Source organism: Toxotes jaculatrix, chromosome 20 (assembly GCF_017976425.1).
Source record: "Toxotes jaculatrix isolate fToxJac2 chromosome 20, fToxJac2.pri, whole genome shotgun sequence".
Classification (NCBI taxonomy): domain Eukaryota; kingdom Metazoa; phylum Chordata; class Actinopteri; family Toxotidae; genus Toxotes; species Toxotes jaculatrix.
In genome coordinates this window covers 3162519-3180129 of record NC_054413.1, presented here as the reverse complement: position 1 = coordinate 3180129, position 17611 = coordinate 3162519, and positions in this window count along the sequence as shown.

The window sequence follows — 17611 nt, the reverse complement described above, 5'->3', positions numbered from 1 at the left end:
ATTTTCTAGCAGTGGCCAAGGGGTTTTCCACACATGATTCACCCTTGTTTCAGACATTTCCTCCTCAATAATCTTATGGACTCAGGGCTGTTCTGCAGGGGGAGAAAACCTAAGAACAATGGAATTTAGACGGGGTGGCACAATCCTTCCATGAACTGTACAATGAAAAGGCTGCTTCCTGTAGAGCGCTGCCATAGCAGCACAGACAACAATACGCTGCTGCCAGAGGTTTGTGGGATTTTAATAGCAACGAATTAAGGTCAAAACCTTTCTAAATATTGCACCACATCAAGCCATAGAAGCTCATCCACTGCTGCTGCATCAAATTTTAGGTGAAAATGCAGCGGAGAGCAGTGTTGTTTTCTTCAGCCTCTGTGATTAAAATATACTGGAAAAGTATGGAAAAGCTTTTCCTTTTCTCATTTGTGATCCATAAGATTCATCTGGACTCATAAATTCCACATATATGTTGAATATCTGCAGGAGTTTTTATATAACATGTTAGAGTCACTGCAGTATAAAAACACAAGAGCATGTATAAGAGTTTCCCTGTAAAATGGGCCTGCATGTATGTTAAATTCTGAGTTAAGTTTTCCAGAAACAGCTCACAGCTGGCAGGAGGTTATCAGAGTGTGATGCTTTAGTTGTAATGGCATGGAGCAGGAGGCATTTGGTAAACTTTAAATAAACCCAAGCGCCTCTTGGATTAGTCATTTAATGGCCCAGTATTATACTGCAGGTTGGCAAGCAAATCCATGTTACAGAGAACTGTAAATGTCTTATTAGTCAAAAACAAACTCAAGAAATTACAGGAGATGGGGCAGATGCCAACAGCATAATAACTATGATTATTTTTTATTGCTTAATAGTTTAAATTATCTTGAGTTTACTGATATTTTAATGACAACTGAGTGGTTTAATGAAAAAAAAAAAGACAGGGGAGCATCAGCCCTGCTGGACATGTTCAAAACTCACATTTTAAAAACAAAAATTGTGGTAAATTCATTGCATGATGTAACTACAGCATACACATGAACACACGTGTCTGTAGTCCTGAGAATATGTCACTTTTCATCATCCACATCACACTAATGCTTTCTGGTCAGTTTCTTTTAGGGTGGAACATCAAAGCAAATGACATTTACCGAGCATGAAAAAAAGGCCTCTCTAATGGCTAATTATGTGTCAGATAAGGTCAGTGGAAGATAACGGTCTAATCCATGTTGGTAGGAAAAAAAAAAAAAGCATCATGTTTTTTAATCTCAGTTTCTCATACAGTTTGCCAGAAGAGAGTAAAGCAGAGCCACTTACAGGAAATCCACAGCCTTTGGTACGAGGGGTTTTTCCAATGTTGCTATGACACTAATGACCACAAATATACTTTGACCCCAGAGAGGTGAGTGTTTCTTTGTGTGTGTGTGATGGAGGAAATTACACATTAAACATGACCCGTGTCCAAAGTGCTGACTCGCCAGAAGGAGATCTTTGGGATTATGAGGTATTGGTTATAGCCTCTATTGTGTGTGTATACACTTGTATATTTCTGTGTGTGTGTGTGTGTTTCTGTGCACTTGCAGAATATACGTGCATGATAGACTGTCGCTGGCTTGCATGTGTAGCTTTGTCCTCCCCACCCAGCTGAATCAGTGTTTATCCCCGGCCGGGTGTGAAGTGAAGCAAGAGTTTGGGGGTCTGCCCATGTGAAACTTTAATTCCGGTCCAAAGAGAAAAAGTTAACGAGTTTTCAGGATGATGGCCATCACAAAAATCAAAAGCTTTTTAGGTCAACTAAAGATGAAGGATATGATCATGAGAACATATTGAAGTTTTATTTACAGGCAGAAGGTTCCATGAGAGAGAGACATCATGTGCAGGAGATAACAGCACTTTTTTTCAAAGATGCAAAGACCAGAAACGGTCTTGGGAAAGTTTTAAACTTTTTAAACAAAAAGAAATCTCCCAAAGACAGCAAAGGATATCAAAACCACAATGACACAGACATGCAGGAATTTCTGCAACTTGCATTTCCCACTTCCTTTATCCCCAAAACTGACTTTTAACGTTCACTCAATTCAAAAGTGGTGCTAACATTTAAAGCCCAATGGGGTCACACAAGGTCGAGGGATTTGGACATAAGGCAAAGTGCTGGATAAACTGACATTTGACATGATAATGGCACCAGATTAAAAGTCAGGGGATCAGTCAAAGTTATTGTAAGTCAGCCTGAAAGAACTCGGCAGATCATTCAATAGCTGCCAAGATGCGTCACTCAAAACCACAAATGTCATCTTCATTATGCCGCTAGATGACAAGTCGGAGGATCAGGTCATTCGGACTTGCCCTCTGAGGACTATGAATGTCTACACATTTTCATGGCAATACACTGAGTAGTTATTGATGTATTTCAGTCTGGACAAAATTAAAGCCAGACCAAGTGATCAACATTGCCATCACTAAAACTAGGCCAGTAAAAAAAAAAACAAGCTGCAAAGCTACGGGACAAAAAAGTACAAATTCTGGCCTCAAGACACAGCACAGCAGCTTTTATTGAAGTCCATATGAATCCACTTATTAATCCAGGCCCTCACATCATGCTGAGCCAGCTCTTTGTGCATGTTTTAGTAGCCATGCAAGGGACGTCAACTTCTCAGCCCTTTTAATGGCAGCTAAAGCACGCCAAGCATGAAGATCATCTACTTAGAAATTTGCTGAGTGAGAGGAACAAGATGAAAATGTATTATGGAATAACAAAGTAAACAGAGGCACCGTCAAAATTTACCGTCACACTCATAAGACATCCTCAGCCATCGGCAGTCACAGAAAAGACCTCACAGCATGCTGACACAAGCTTATGCTTACATCCAGTTCTTCTTCTGTTCAAATGAGCTGCCGTGGGTGCTGCTCGAAATGTGAAACATGTCACTTTCTGTGCAACACAAGATTTTTTCTCTGGAAAAATACCTATGCAACACCAAGTGTTTACAACGACAAATTCAAGAGCTTTCAGGAACTGGGTGTGGGTTTTCTGGGGGTGGATTTTCTGTTAAATCTTCAGTTAAATCTGTGGTAAGAGGCAGAAGATAAAGATAAAAAAATTCACATTTTTCCTGAAACCCCAACAAAAGTAACCCCTACAGACAGATAAAGTACATTCTCATACGCTTAAGTGTGATTGCTGACAAGTGCCTGTTGAAATGAATCCATATCTATATCACAAGAGTGAAACAGCCCAGCTCAAGCAGGCAGTTTAAATGAAACCAGACAAAGAGCTTGCTGGCAGAGAATGAGGGGATCTCTACATCTTTGGGTGGCAACGCTCTGTGAACACTTAGCGTTACATTCAATATGCTGGCTGTCGGCAGGCAACACAATACACTAAAACACTTCCAGATAGAGCAGAGGCAGGAGAACTGCAAACAGAAACTCACAGGATTACAGAGTGAAAAACAAGAAGCCATAACAGGAAGGAATGGACTGCAATAAGCAGAAATACAAACCAGTGATAAATGGTCATTTAAAACTTTTGTCTTTTATACAAATGTAAACTTTACACCAAAATGAATAATGAGGGCATTCATCCTTGTGTTTGATACTCAGATGAACAGTATCTGGACATGACCTCCCTTGCAATTCTAGATTTAATTTGTTAGAATACACATGTATCAAGCATAAAGGACACCAAACCCCACATTTATTATTTTGTGCACTTGGACACTTTCAGTTGCCTCTGAAAGCCCAAACAGGAGTGGAGAAGTGCTCAGGAGTGTAAAAAAAAAAGATGCACTGCATTCATCCTCTCATCCTCACAGCCTCACCAGACTGTACACCAGACTTAGTAGTGTCACTTTTGTACCACTAGAGGGAGCCACATTCCACGATAAAGGCTCGTAAATTACTTTTTTTTTTTTTTTTTTAATTATGATTCAAGGAAATTTACTGTTGATGCCAGAATCTGCTGTTTGCAATGTTCTGGCACCACAAGCATGGCTTATTCTTCAATTTTCTACCCATAATGCATGGACAACTTTACAGTTTCAGGCATTAATCCTGTACCATCTGTCAATTTTGTTGTGATTTTCTGGTCACTGGGCTACTTCTGTTCACATGGCTGTGAGATGATGCATCAGGATGATCTGCTCAATATCCTCTACTCCCACGTCCCGCACATGTGCTAATAAATTTCCCCCCCAACATCAACACTGATGCACGACGAGAGAAAATAACACAGGAGATTTGAGCATGGGTCACAGCCTGGGCAGAATGAGAGGAAGGTGATGAGAGAGGAAAAGCTTCAGTGGCTTCTGGAAGATAACAAACACAGAAAGGGATAAAAGGCGGAAAGGGGGAGATATGGAGAAACCAAGAGGTTGATGGAGAGCACTTGTATCGATGAGTCAGATTCATTATCTGATGAAAAAGGGAGGAGGGGAGGGAGGAAAAGGGGAAGAAGAGTCGGGGGAGAAGAAATTAGGGCAATGAGTCAGAGTACTGGAGAGAACGAAGGTATCAGAGTGGGCCAAGAATGGAAGGAATAAGACAAGAGCACAAGCATTAAGGAGAAAAAGAGGAAAAGTGGGACAAATTATGAGCTTTTGTGAGCAAAAGCGAAAAGGAAAGTAAGATGAAAAAAGACTGGTCAGAGCATGGAAATGAAGAAACCTGGAATAAATGGAAAATAAATTAATAAAGTGAAAGAAGAATCTGTGTATAGGGAGGAGGGGGGAAGGAAAGGGTGAGAAAGAGAGGTGAAGAAGAGACCACAGCTTTCAAATCAGAGTCACGTTCACACTGGCATTATGACATGTTTTAAAATTCATAGCAAAGCAGTTTAAATGACAGATTCACAAAATGATGTAGGTACAGTTGACAAGAGATGGAGCTGTCATCACTTTTTTTTTTTTAACTTGGTGCATGCAGGTATGTGAGGATCCCATCTGAAATTAAAATGCTAGCAGGGAAAGGACAACTTTCTGTCTGCGGGATATGTCAAACAGTGAGACTGATGGACAAAACTGGACCGGGAAGAGAGTGAATACTGTAAACCAAAACATCTGTCCTGCTTTAGATGTTTGGGTTTACAGCAGAGGACCTGTGTATGTGTTTGCCTTTTATACATAAATATATATGTATATATACGCCAGGGAGGAACTATTGAATGTAAACTTGCTGCACTTGATGAACCATGATGGGACACTCCAGTCTCAGAATTCCAACAGACCAGTTGTTCATGTTTCTAAATGTGAAACTGCACCTCCCTCTACTGGCTGTAAACTCCTGCCCTCACTGTGCATGTGGTTGCATAGCTGTGCAGGAAGCTAAACACTCTTCCAATAAAGGCTGGAGACAGCAGCTGGCCTTTGAAGTTTTTAGTGGAAGCAATTGTGAAACAACATTATTGGACAACAAATTCAAATCTGAGAGAGCAGAACACCATAAACCATAGTTATATCAAAGTTATTGTAGTGCAGTGACAGTGAAACTAGATTTATAAAAGTTGACACTCGCTGTCAGAGTATTTACAGTATATTGTCCCTCATGGTAGGAAGAAAGTATCGTGAGTGAAAGATCAACATGAAGCCCCCACAGGACGAGCAACACAGGGATTAATCTAGTAACACTAAGATGGATCGTGGATGATTCACGATTCATGGATGAATTATGAGGCAATAGGAAAATAGGTCCCTGGGTACAGGCATGTAAAAGGCCTGACACCCCTCCAACATAAGGGCTAGAGCCACAGATCCAATGAGATGTCTTCATGGTCATTTTGTCTCTTTGGTTGTTTTGAGTCACTGGGTCTATGGATTATGATACAGTGGGCTCCCACAAATACAAAGAGTCAAATACGCAACAATTCACCAAAGTGTAATTTAACACATACTTATACTGTTAATATAAAACAGCAACACAGACAGCTAGTATAATGGCTAGCTTGGTTAGCGGTAGTAAAAACTAATCGTAGAATAACTAAATTTCCAAATAACAAATCAATGATGACAAAAAAAAAAAAAAAGCAACAATAAGAAGAGTACTTCATGATAATTCTCCAACAGGTGCATGTGTGAGGACGTCTGTCAATCTTTGCTCGGGCGCCCATCTGTCAAAATGGCGGATGCAACAATGTCAGTTAAACAGCAGCTTCTGTGGAACTGAGCCACGGTTGCTACTGGCAACAGAACGTGCAACAGAAAGCGACATATACCTTACATGCATGCATACACATACTGCAGTGTGTAGTGTGTAAGTTGTGTGTCCTGACACAGTTGGTGTAGTGAGGCTATTTTTGTGATAAAAGATGCAGCATTTAAATCAAGACAATACAACTTACATAAACAATAACACAATCTTCCTTGGTCTGGTATGAGTGCAGTAGCTTGTGCACATCTTGTTACTACATGTTTGGGGGCTCAGGTTTGTTGTCACAGGGGCATTATGGACACAATGTAAGACCCAGATGTGTTCACAACACTTTTTCTTTGTCATGCCCTCTAAATCCCTTAAACCTAGTCAAATAGTTATTTTATTTTATTTTAAACCACTTTTGTTGACTTAGTGTGGTCTGAGTGCGGATCTGTGTGGTACAGCAGATCTTGCCCGTTGCCTGTGTTTGTTGGTTTTTAAGGGTTTTAAAATTGTGTCAAGAGTTTAAACAAACAATTTTACATTTAACACATAACGAATAGTGTGTAATTTGAAAAAGTACTGCATGGGCCTCACACTGTCATTAAGCATTTAGAGTGTAGTGTGACGTTTGTCCACATGGTGGGGCTACAAATCTGTGATATCACAAAGTGATGCTTGGTGAATGGAAATGAACACAGAGGGATGGGAATGTGTGAAAAATAGCCAACTCAAAGAGTTGTTGATAAACTGGGACATTATTTTTGATTAAATGAAATCTGTTTTATTTTAACATTTTTTTTAAAATCACTAAATTCAAGTTACAAGTGTAATTGCTTTTGATTTTTAGACTTGCTCACAAAGAACATCACACCTGTGTTGTATCTGTTAAACATGTGCTTAACACTGAAGAATACAAATGGGGTTATGACTGCTCAATGTGTGTGTGTGTGGTTGTGTGTGTGTGTCTCAGATTTAGGCCTTTCATCATGTTTTTTCAAGCCCAGGCCTGTAACGATGCCCAGTAATGCATTTATTGGGTAACCTGGTGTGATATTAAGAGGTCACCAGAGTTCATTCTCAATCTCTCTGCGGTCCTGCCATTGGTCAGTCCTGCCTGCAGTTGCCAGCATACGATTAGCCTTTATGCCGAGACTGTATTAGTGCAGTGGGCATAAGGTGGCCCAAGATTAGTGATAAGTAGTTTGCGAAGACACTGTTCTGACTGGAACAGATTGGAGTTTAACATTTGTAAGAGGCAGAGTTGCTGTCTCTGCAAAAATAATCTCATTGGTCAAGTTAAACTTCAGGAGGTGGAGCCAAGTTAGCCTGACGTCTAGTGAAAAAGCCAAGGGTTAAAGGTGCCCAGTTATGGTTATGTTCAGTGTGCATCTTGATGCCAGACAAATGTGTGCATTCATAGAGCCGACAGGCGGTCAGTCGATTTACACTTTTTCATTGTATAGATTAAAGAAAGTGGAGATAAAGTGGTGAAGTGGTGAGCTTCAGAAATGCTGGTAGGCAGATTTTGTTACCTTCAGCTCGCTGTTTCTCAGTTACGGTCTGTCTTTTTAGGAAAGTGAATAAATGTATTTCCCCAAAATGGTAAAAATATGACTTTAAAAATAAGGAAGAAAAAAAAATAGTTGTTTTATGTGACTTCATCAGCGACAGGATGAACTCATTTGAAAAAAACACACTATAAGTTTAGTTTAAAAAAGTATTTGAGGAAAACAATATCTTTCAAACTTGATACCAGACTCAGTGACTGAGGGACATTTTTGGCTGTGCAGGAAATGCATTCAGCTGTATTGCATGTCACACTGACTGTGAGGCTCAAACTATAGAGATGTAGAACAAAGATGAGGAGCTGATGGAGACTCCACTGGAGAGGCTCTACAGCAGTGAATAGGAAGTTGGATGAATAGGATTTGGAGGGGTGACAAATTGAACGGGGGATTAGGTGTGTGCTTGTGTTTGTCTGTGTGTGCGTGTGTGTGTGTGTGAGCTACACCAGCTGGCTGAGTCCTCCTTCCCATTAACTGAGGAGGCGTGTGTGTGAATATGTGTGTGTGTGTGTGTGTGTGTTTGTGAGGCATGTGCTTCGTCTGCTTGTAATGAGACATATAAGCATGTACTTCATAAGCCCCAAACACTGCAGCCTGTTAAAAACCAGTGTTAAGTATATGCATGTTAAAAAAAAAAACAAAAAAAACCAACAACAGTTATTTTTTATATTTGTGTATTTTTATACTTATTTTATATTATAGATATCTACATGTTTAATGCCAAATTTCCTCTGGGATACCAATCATTTTGTACGTGGTATTTAACATCTTTAATTAACTAAGTAATAACCAGCAAAATATAACAAAATACAGAAACATATGGTTTCTTACAATCTTCAACAATAAGAATGTTAATTCTGTTTGAATTCAGTTAAGATTTTTTTTTTTTTTTAAATTAAATAAATAAAAGATTTTTCTGCTGCTTCAACATTTTTCAGTTTTGTATAAGTTTCTTTATCAGAACGTGCAAATCTGCGTATGGTTGCTGTTCCCAGAAGAAGCCTTAAAAAAATTACAAAGAGTGGGTGCTGTCATGGTTGCAGGCTATGGAACATGCATGTTGTTTAGGCTCCAGTGCCAAACGATGTGGGCGTGAGTGAGCAAAGAGAACTTTCTGTCTCCACAAATAGATTTTCACGCTTTAAATCATGTGGTGTTGTGAAACATGAATAAAGGCCACGTCTACAATCAGCCGCGTGCTGTCAAACCTAATACATAAACACTTTCTTATCAGGAAAAGCACAGGTGTAACTAATACCATGAACAAAAGCCATTAAAACCAATAACAGTGTTTCCCATTATTCTGGTTCCGGAGACATTGAGTTAGTCAGTCCCAGTATTATAAGTATCTTAAAAAAACAACAACAACAACATCAGACTGTTATTTCATACTAACTAACCTTATTTAGCAGTTTGGCATGCGTGTTCATATTTTCAAACAGTATGTACTGGGATAGCCAGACCACCCCCATAAAATCACCACTTTCCTCAAATGGCGGTAATGTATAGACTCAGCTTGTCACTGATTGACCATTGACTGGCAGGACTTCGCCCTTGTGGTAAATTGCTTTTCAAAAATTCCTCTTCTGTCTCCTCACACTGATTTTCAAGGAACAATGGGGAAGTCAATAACAAATCTAAGGTTTTACCAGCACTGATTTAAACTGAGGCTGATGCACATAAAGAGGCGTTTGATTCCAACCTTGCAGAGGCGAGCTTAAATCTTGCAAGGTCAGTTTTTGTTACATCTGCTGAGAATTGACTGAGGCTGGCAGCTGAGTGCCAGACCAATCAGCAGGCTATGGAGGCATACATGAGGACAACAAGAGTCAGAGCTGTATTTTAAAGATGGTGGCCGAGCTGAGATGTAGTGAGTGTAATACTCTGCATTTGGAGAGTTTCGAGAATGGCGTCTTTGTTTCTAAACTAATTGTTAGCATGCCAGATTGACTAGCTAACTATAGTAGCAACAAATTGCCTCCAAAGTCAATGGGTACATACTTCATTGGGCCATAGTTAATATAGTTAATATATAGCTGATAAAGCGGGGCTTGGCAAATGGTCGATTACACTCTGCGTAATGCATCAGTGAATATGAGTTAGTCATTTGGAGCAGTTTATAGATAATGATAAAAGTGGGAATTTTGTGAATGAGATTTTAAATTTCCCAGTTTCGATCCACTGGAAGGTGAACGGTGGGAGAAGGAAGTACCTGGCAGAAGTTCTTTTTGTAGACAGAAAAAGACCTTCTTTGTGATGTAACTCTCACACATGCATGTACACACACACACACAGACCCTCAAACAACCCCCCCGCCCCCTTTGAATTCCCCGTGCGTCGGCCTTAAGAGGAGTTCTGTTGCCGAGTAATAAAGAGGAGGGAGGCGGCGAGGCAGGTGCTGCTGCTGGGGAACAGTGGGCCACTTGTGGCTCCTTTGAGTGTCTCTCCACACTCGTCCATCTCACTGGCACCCCCGCCCGTCCACATTCACTTCATCTCACACTGTTTCACCCCCACCATCATCACAAACAGGTGTGAGAGTGATTCCTTTCCTCCTTCTAGTCAGTTCTTAACCATTTTCTCCTTTTTTAACCTCTCCCTCTACTTACAGAGTCTACGGCCGAACACATGAATTCTCATATGTTCATTTACATGTGACGCTGTTTGAGCATCAGAAAGCCACACAGCCACATCAGAGTCTAATTTCAATTCCTATGTGCGACTCTGTGTTTGAATGCCAACTGTATAGTTTATTCAGCCAGCCACATTTTCGTTTGGGTATTTTCTTGGAAGATGAGACACAACAAAGGGAAGAAAGCCAAAAAAAAATCTTTAAAAATGGTTTAAAGTCACAGTTTCTATGCAGACAGAACCATATAGACTTAAAATGAAAAAACAAACAAAAAAAAAAAATATATATATATGTGCATAGTCATTGCATTGGATTCTGTCACCTTCAATGTGGACAACACCTGCTCTGCAGATGAGTCTCCCTCTCAAGGGTAATGAGCTCTGAAAGAGGCAATGAACTAGTAAGAAGTGATCAAACTCCCATTTAGACCATCAGCACTGCTCATTTTTCTGTGCTTTGTCTCACCACAGACGAGTGACTGCAAAAACAAAACCCGTGTAAAAACCTCAGAATTCAACTACTACATGAAACCTCTTCTTTTTCTCAAAGGCTTTGTTTGGCATTTTAACACCAGAAAATCAATATCACATCCATTTTTGTGGTGGCTGAAATTGCGCTGTGAAATGTGAATGTCTGCCGGTCATAAAGGTAGGCCTGTGTGTGGTATTTATTTGAATATGATTTATGTTTAATTTCCGACCTTAACACAATCAGTGAAAACACACTAGACCCAGTTACAATGAACAACCCGCCATTTCTGCTAAGGCACAAATAGTGCAATGTTAAAGAAATAGTTTGACATTTCCAAATTGTTTTCTTTTAATGTATTTTCTAATGCTTATTTACAAAACACGTGCTGGTAGAAATGATATACCACTTATAAATCTATGCCAAGGCAAAGATTTCTTCGAACGGAAGCCAGGGGAGCTCCTGGACAATTTTCACAAATTTACCAAAGTTAAATATTGAGTATCAAGCCCTCTGACACTACGCAGAAGCTTTATAGACTCTGCTATTAAAAGTTACATGAACAGTGTTTTTAAGGCCTTATTCCCACAGGATTCATAAAAAGGAAGGAGCTTTATAATCGTAGAACTACACCAATTAATGTTTCCTCACCCATCTATGGGTGTGTGCAGTCAAGGTCCTTCCATCCTCCATCAGCCAACTCAAAGTTCACTGTATCTGTTGATTGGATTTTCACATGGCACAACACTCATGATGACTCATACTATTGTAATTTGAAGGTTATTTCCCACTGAGGAGAAATTACAGTTTTCTTTTCTTTTTTTTTTTAATGTTTCCGTGACATACAGATAGATGCTGCTCCTAACAACCTGAACCCTGAGCCTGCCTCATGCGAATGTGAATCAAATGCCCTCTCATCTCCAGCGACCAGGCGCAATCTATTTCTCATTCTCTTCTCATTGTTGACACACTGTCATTGCAGGGCCTTGCTGCCATGGCAACAAAATCCGGGCTGACGTTTTTCCAATCTTCTGTCGGGGGGAAGCTCCGCCCCTCTCCGTCCCTGGAGGAATGATTGAAAGGTCACTTCACTCCTCGCCTTGTCTGACAGTGTACAGATTGTCCTTTCTGGAAACTCTGAGAAGTGTGTGTGTGTGTGTATGTTGAAGAGGGGGACACACACACACTTCACTGTGGGTACAAAACACTCAGTGATGAGTGGGCAGAGCAGCAGGGAAGTGAAGGGGGGGTGGAGTGGGTGGGGGTGGTGGGTTGGGGGGGGGGGGGGGGGGGTTTGCTGCCAGATCGATGAAGCTACGCTTTCTTCATCACAGTCTGAATGTGACCTCCCCATTGGACGGCTCCATTGTTGTTCTGCAGCAGGGTCAGAGGCCCTGTGGAGTGGTATTAAAGGACGGGTCTGTTCCTCTTTTTTTCTTTTTCTTTCTGATACAAACTGTGTCATAGTATTATATTTTTGGCCATTTTTCACATCAGTTATGGGAACATTTTACTCACCCACTTCATGCTGAGATGTGTGAACAAGCTGACTACAGCTTTACAGTGGAGCCCACGGGACAGCCCACATGAGAGATCGGGCAGGTTTGAAAGGAAAATATAGAACCTGTTTTATGCTCTCCAAAAAAAAAAAAAAAAAAAAGTATGTTATATCAAAAAGGTGGGTTTCCATCCACCTGTTTTTAAGAACATCGCTCATAAAAACACCTGATTGGAAAAAAATCTTAAAATGTGGCAAAAAGGTTTTTAATTTATTCATCATTGACGTACACCGAGCAAGTGTCTTCAATGAAACTGTTATGTGCAAATTAACAAAAGAAAACTAAATGCCATATTTCCACTCTGTTTAAATGGTGCTCTTTTAATTATGTCATCTTATTGTGCCCTCTTCTTCTGCTGAGGTTTAACGGCACCCAACTGGAAAATGTTTATTTTGACAAGCCAGCTTCTGATATTCTCATTACTGTAGGCTAGTGCATGGAAATGCACATTAGTTTGCATTTTCTTTTGCTAACATTCTCTAAATCCAGTTAAATTCACACCAAATCTGGATGCAAACCTTGCTAGTGATACTAGACTGTCATGCATTTTCATCAGGCCCAGAACACTGCATCTCGTTAAATAGACATGGAGAGAGAAAGCTAGTCAGGCCCTCTGCCATGATCAGCAGCAGAATTTGCTTTGTACCACTGCTGTCCTGCTCCACCTTTCCTGTCCAGCGCCCCGTTCATTCATTTTTTGACAGCAGATTTTATGCCACTGCACCTCAAGTTCAGTTTCACCTTATTTTCCAGGTATTTTTCAATGAGATGCTCATGGCGTTTTCTGGTAACCAACAAGCAAAAAGCTCTTTCTCCTGAGTTCCAAGAACTGAACATGAACCATAACACACTTCGATCTTGGCAGAAAGACAATAACCTTCTAGATGGGGTTAGCAGGTTTGTGCATAGAGAGATAGCAAACAGTGTGGCTTTGATGCTCCCTGGCACACACTGGTGACATTAACATCAACTATACTCTTGTGCTCTGTTCTCCTCCGCAACATGTGTCCACTCTTAAAAGTCTTTCCCTGCAACACAAGGCAATCATGAACTCATTTTCAGAGGACGATGCCTGTGGCTAACCACAGCTTTATAGTCATCTAAATTCCAAACATCCACCATCTCATATAGATCACTTAGCTGGAAGTGAACATAAAGGTGAATGTTAATGTTACAGACCAAAATGAGGGGCATCATGCAGAAAGTCATTTGTGGATATTTACTGCAGGGAACAAAGCACAAAATGTCCTCAGCCATCAGGCTTTCATGAGCGTGTGTTGAAACGCAATTTAAAGCAATGGCTGAAGTCAGGTGCTCACAATCAAGTGATTAGCTGCTGGTGTGGAACTCAATCATCTGGAATGAACAGGCTTCAGTGTGATAGAAGCCACGCACTTAGGCAGCCACTTGGGTTACAAATGTGGGTCAAACCTGCCTGATCGACTGACAGCGAAGAGTAAAAAACAAAACCACAAACACACAAGGTTTTATGTCACCACCTCAATTTCATATTTTTAGAACGAGGCTGGAATGACTCATTTGTTTTTCAGTTGTTTTTTTTTTCTTTTTTGAAAATGAAGTGGAAATGAAAAGAAAATAGGATGCATCTTTTGCTCTGGTTTAATCTGGCTCTCAAAATTAACTGGGCACTGTGTTCGCTCTAAAGCACAGGGAGGCTGATGTAGCAGTGAGGGTCAAGTTGAAAGCAGAATGGCGACGGTTGGGTTGAGGAGGACTGAGATGCATGTTTATTCAGCTGAAGGAGATGTGATGCAATCAAATTTCCTACCAAGTGCTCACTGTGGTCAGCGGAAACAGAATGATGATTTGTTTGGGAACTTAGTCGAGCTGTAGACTCGAGACCTACAGTAAGACTTGGACATGACTTGAGGCACCTACTGACTGTGTGATAATAATTCTACAAGTTCATTGCAAACCACACTGAGTGAGATGGGTCTAATAAAGTCACAATCTACTATATAATTCTGAGAAAGATAAGACTGTGCAGTGAATCAGGTGAATCACAGAGTTACAATATAAATAGGAAATAAAAAACAGATGCAAGCAGAGACATGTCACACAAATCACGCCATCCCTCTGTTTTGGTCTCCATTTGAAAATGCAGCGAAACAAAAAGCCTCAGAGGAGCAGACTGTGGAGGCGGTCACAGCATCCTCTCCCCCTGTTTTTTTCTTTTGGCAGCAGCATTATGCTAGTTTACCGGTGTATTCTGGGTCATCATTGGTGCTTCTGGCTCCATCAAGACAGCTTTGAGACAAAAGTGATTACAATGAGAAATGTTAAAGATGTGTTTCTTGACTTGAAATTTGACTTAAAATATGTCAGTCAAAAGACATCATGGAGAAGATAGATATACGTTTTTTTTGGTGACTTTGGACTCTGCTGCTTTGGTGCGCTCGTTACATCACTGTCTGCTGAGGTAGAACATTTTTCTAATGTAAAAGTTATTGCATTTCAAAGGAAGCATCAGTGTTGTGAAAAAAAAGTTTTGCGGTCATGTTTATCAGTGCTTCCCCGCCATCTCACTTTTCTACCTTTCTGACCCGATCAACAAAGTTTTACATTATCAGACGAGGAGCAGGACAGACACAGCTATAGGCAACCTTCAAAGCCAAGTCGCCTGGATGCATAATGGAGGAGAACTAAAGAGCGCGTCTCTCATTAACATTCCCCACAGTCACCTTCAACAATACATTTGCCTTACTGCGAGTGGCAGCGCTCAGCAGGGAGATGGATTTCTCTGTTCTCATGTCAGAATATTTTAATGTGTCATCAAAGTGGCAGCTCGTTTCTGGCACAGCGAAACACTAAGCCCGAACCAAACACTGAAACAAGGAGTCTGTCTGAGGGATAATATTAGCATACTGCCTCTGTGGTTTGATATGAGAACCAATTCAGACAAGACTTTATTGACTCTGAGGCAGCCTGAATGGTGCAGCGATTGTGGACCTTTATGCCACTGGCATGAAATAGAGATTGCACCGTATGCTGTGGATGGATGCAGAGTGTGTCTGAGTGTGTGTGTGTGTGTGTTTCAGGGCAGGTTCCTCTCTCTGATTCAAACACAGCACTGTGACAAGTCTCTTAAATCCTAATTTTGTTTAAACACACCCTGGCTTATCAGTTTTGTCGTCCTCAGAGCATCCAGGAAACGGCCCCATTCGCACATTTCACCCTAGACATGGAAACTCAGAAAACCTTTACATGCAGTCGAAAAGTCTGACAGTTTGACATTTTTGGAAATATGCTTGGTCTCCACCTTAAGTCAGAGTGAGATGAGAAGCTTAATATTCATTTAATCTGTGTGTTTCCAGGACAGAAGCGGTCCGTGGAGTGTTCAGATTAGTTTTGCGCAAAAACTGGGAGCAAGGGGAGATCATTTAAAAAGTTGCTTCACCAAAAGGAGAAAATTACGCTACTGAACAACTCGTAATGTGTCTCGTTCACATGCTGTATCTTGTTTAGTCACTGTCTGAAACCTTAAACAAGACACTGTGGTTTTAGCAGCATTTGTGCTGAGACTCATAACTGGGTGCAGCAATCAGAGGTCAAAACTAATTAAATTAAGATTGTTATTTCCTCATTTGATTCTGGGTGAGACGGTAAACAAATACATTTCCCAAACACGAACACAAACATGAAATTAACTGATATGCAACTCAGTGACCAACAGTAAACTCTGGACCTGAGGGGGCCCTTGAGGTCTGGGGCCGCCCAGCTTAATGAAGTAAATGTGCATTTTCTCTAATAAATAAATAAATGGCAAAATAAAGGTCACCACTGTTTGTGGGGAATAAAATATACAGGACTAAAAACACACCAATGCAAATGGGTTATGGGCACCCAAGACAGTTTACTTGGTCACATTATGAAAATAGTTTTTTTTATTTAAGTGCACCAGTGGTACACCACCTCTCTCTGCATCTCTGCATCGAGCACGAAACCATCTGACCTGTGGTTAAGAGCCACTATGAGCAGTGCTTTGCACCTCGCTGTCCACAGCCTGTGTGACTCATTTCCTTTGCAGAGAGTCTGAGAGCTTCAGCCACAGTTTCGAAGTCTGCAGGGAAAAAGCAGCGCCACAACCAGCACCACTGCACTGGCTCCGGTATTTAAACAGCCGCAGATGAGAGCAAACAAACTCAACACGCCTGACTGTTAAACCAACAATTCAAATTCTGTTACTCTTGTTCTGACTTGTAATTAAGTGTGCGTGTCATTTCCTGTTCTCTACTTAGAAAGTGGAGTCATTTTACACAGAACCAGACTGTCATTCACCACCGCCTGAGCCGCAGCCTCCGGCCCCGCACCTGTTGTCTCAGACACACACACACACAAAAAGTGTGAGCAGTGTTAACAGGCCCAGCCCCTGCCTGACCAAGACATCTGATCCAGTGGTGTTCAGCAGCTGCACAGTTTTTTCAGCACCGCCACACCAGGCACACACTTTCAGATCTCCCTCCCGCTCATCCTGAGCACGTCATGGAGGCATTTGTGAGCAGAAACTGCAAGTTTAAATAATAATAACAATCATCTCTGTGGGAATGTGGCCTGAGAAGATGAATTACTAAACGGGAAAAAAAAACAAACTTGTCTGAGTCCGCAAGAGTGGAGTCACACATCCTTAGTTTCTGTTACAGACTAAATTCTAGCTGAGAGAGAGAGTGAAGCTACAGACTTTGCTTTCAAGCACATAAGTCATTCTGGGGAAAAAAATGTATAGTGGATTTAATGGAAAAATTCCAAGATATGAGCTACAGTTGCAGCTATCTTCCACAGGAGACGCTGGTGATTTATTTCAGCCACAAAGCTTCGGTTAACACCCAGAGAAGTTGATGAGAAAAACAACTTTATTTCAGGTCTGCACCAAAATCGCTCTCTATAGTAATGACAAAGTATGCGGCAGGAGTAACACCCACCCTGCAGATTGTGAGGTGGGCCAGTTGTCTTGCTGCTGAGTGATCTCTCCTCTGCAACATAAACAGGCTAATCTGTCCTGAATAGTGCTGGCAGCGCTCCAGCGCGGCCAGATTGAAAAGCGAGAGAGTAATTTGGCCACTGATGAGAAAGTGATATCTATACAGCTGAGTTGCTACAAGGAATTTGGGTTGTTTCACTTCTCTTGAAACAGCGATGCGGAACAAACGGCATTGTGGGAGGTGTTCGGCTCCAGAGTCCACCTAGCCAGACTATTCTCCCTGTTTGAAGCAGTATGGAGAGCCGAGGAGCTGAGAACCGAACTC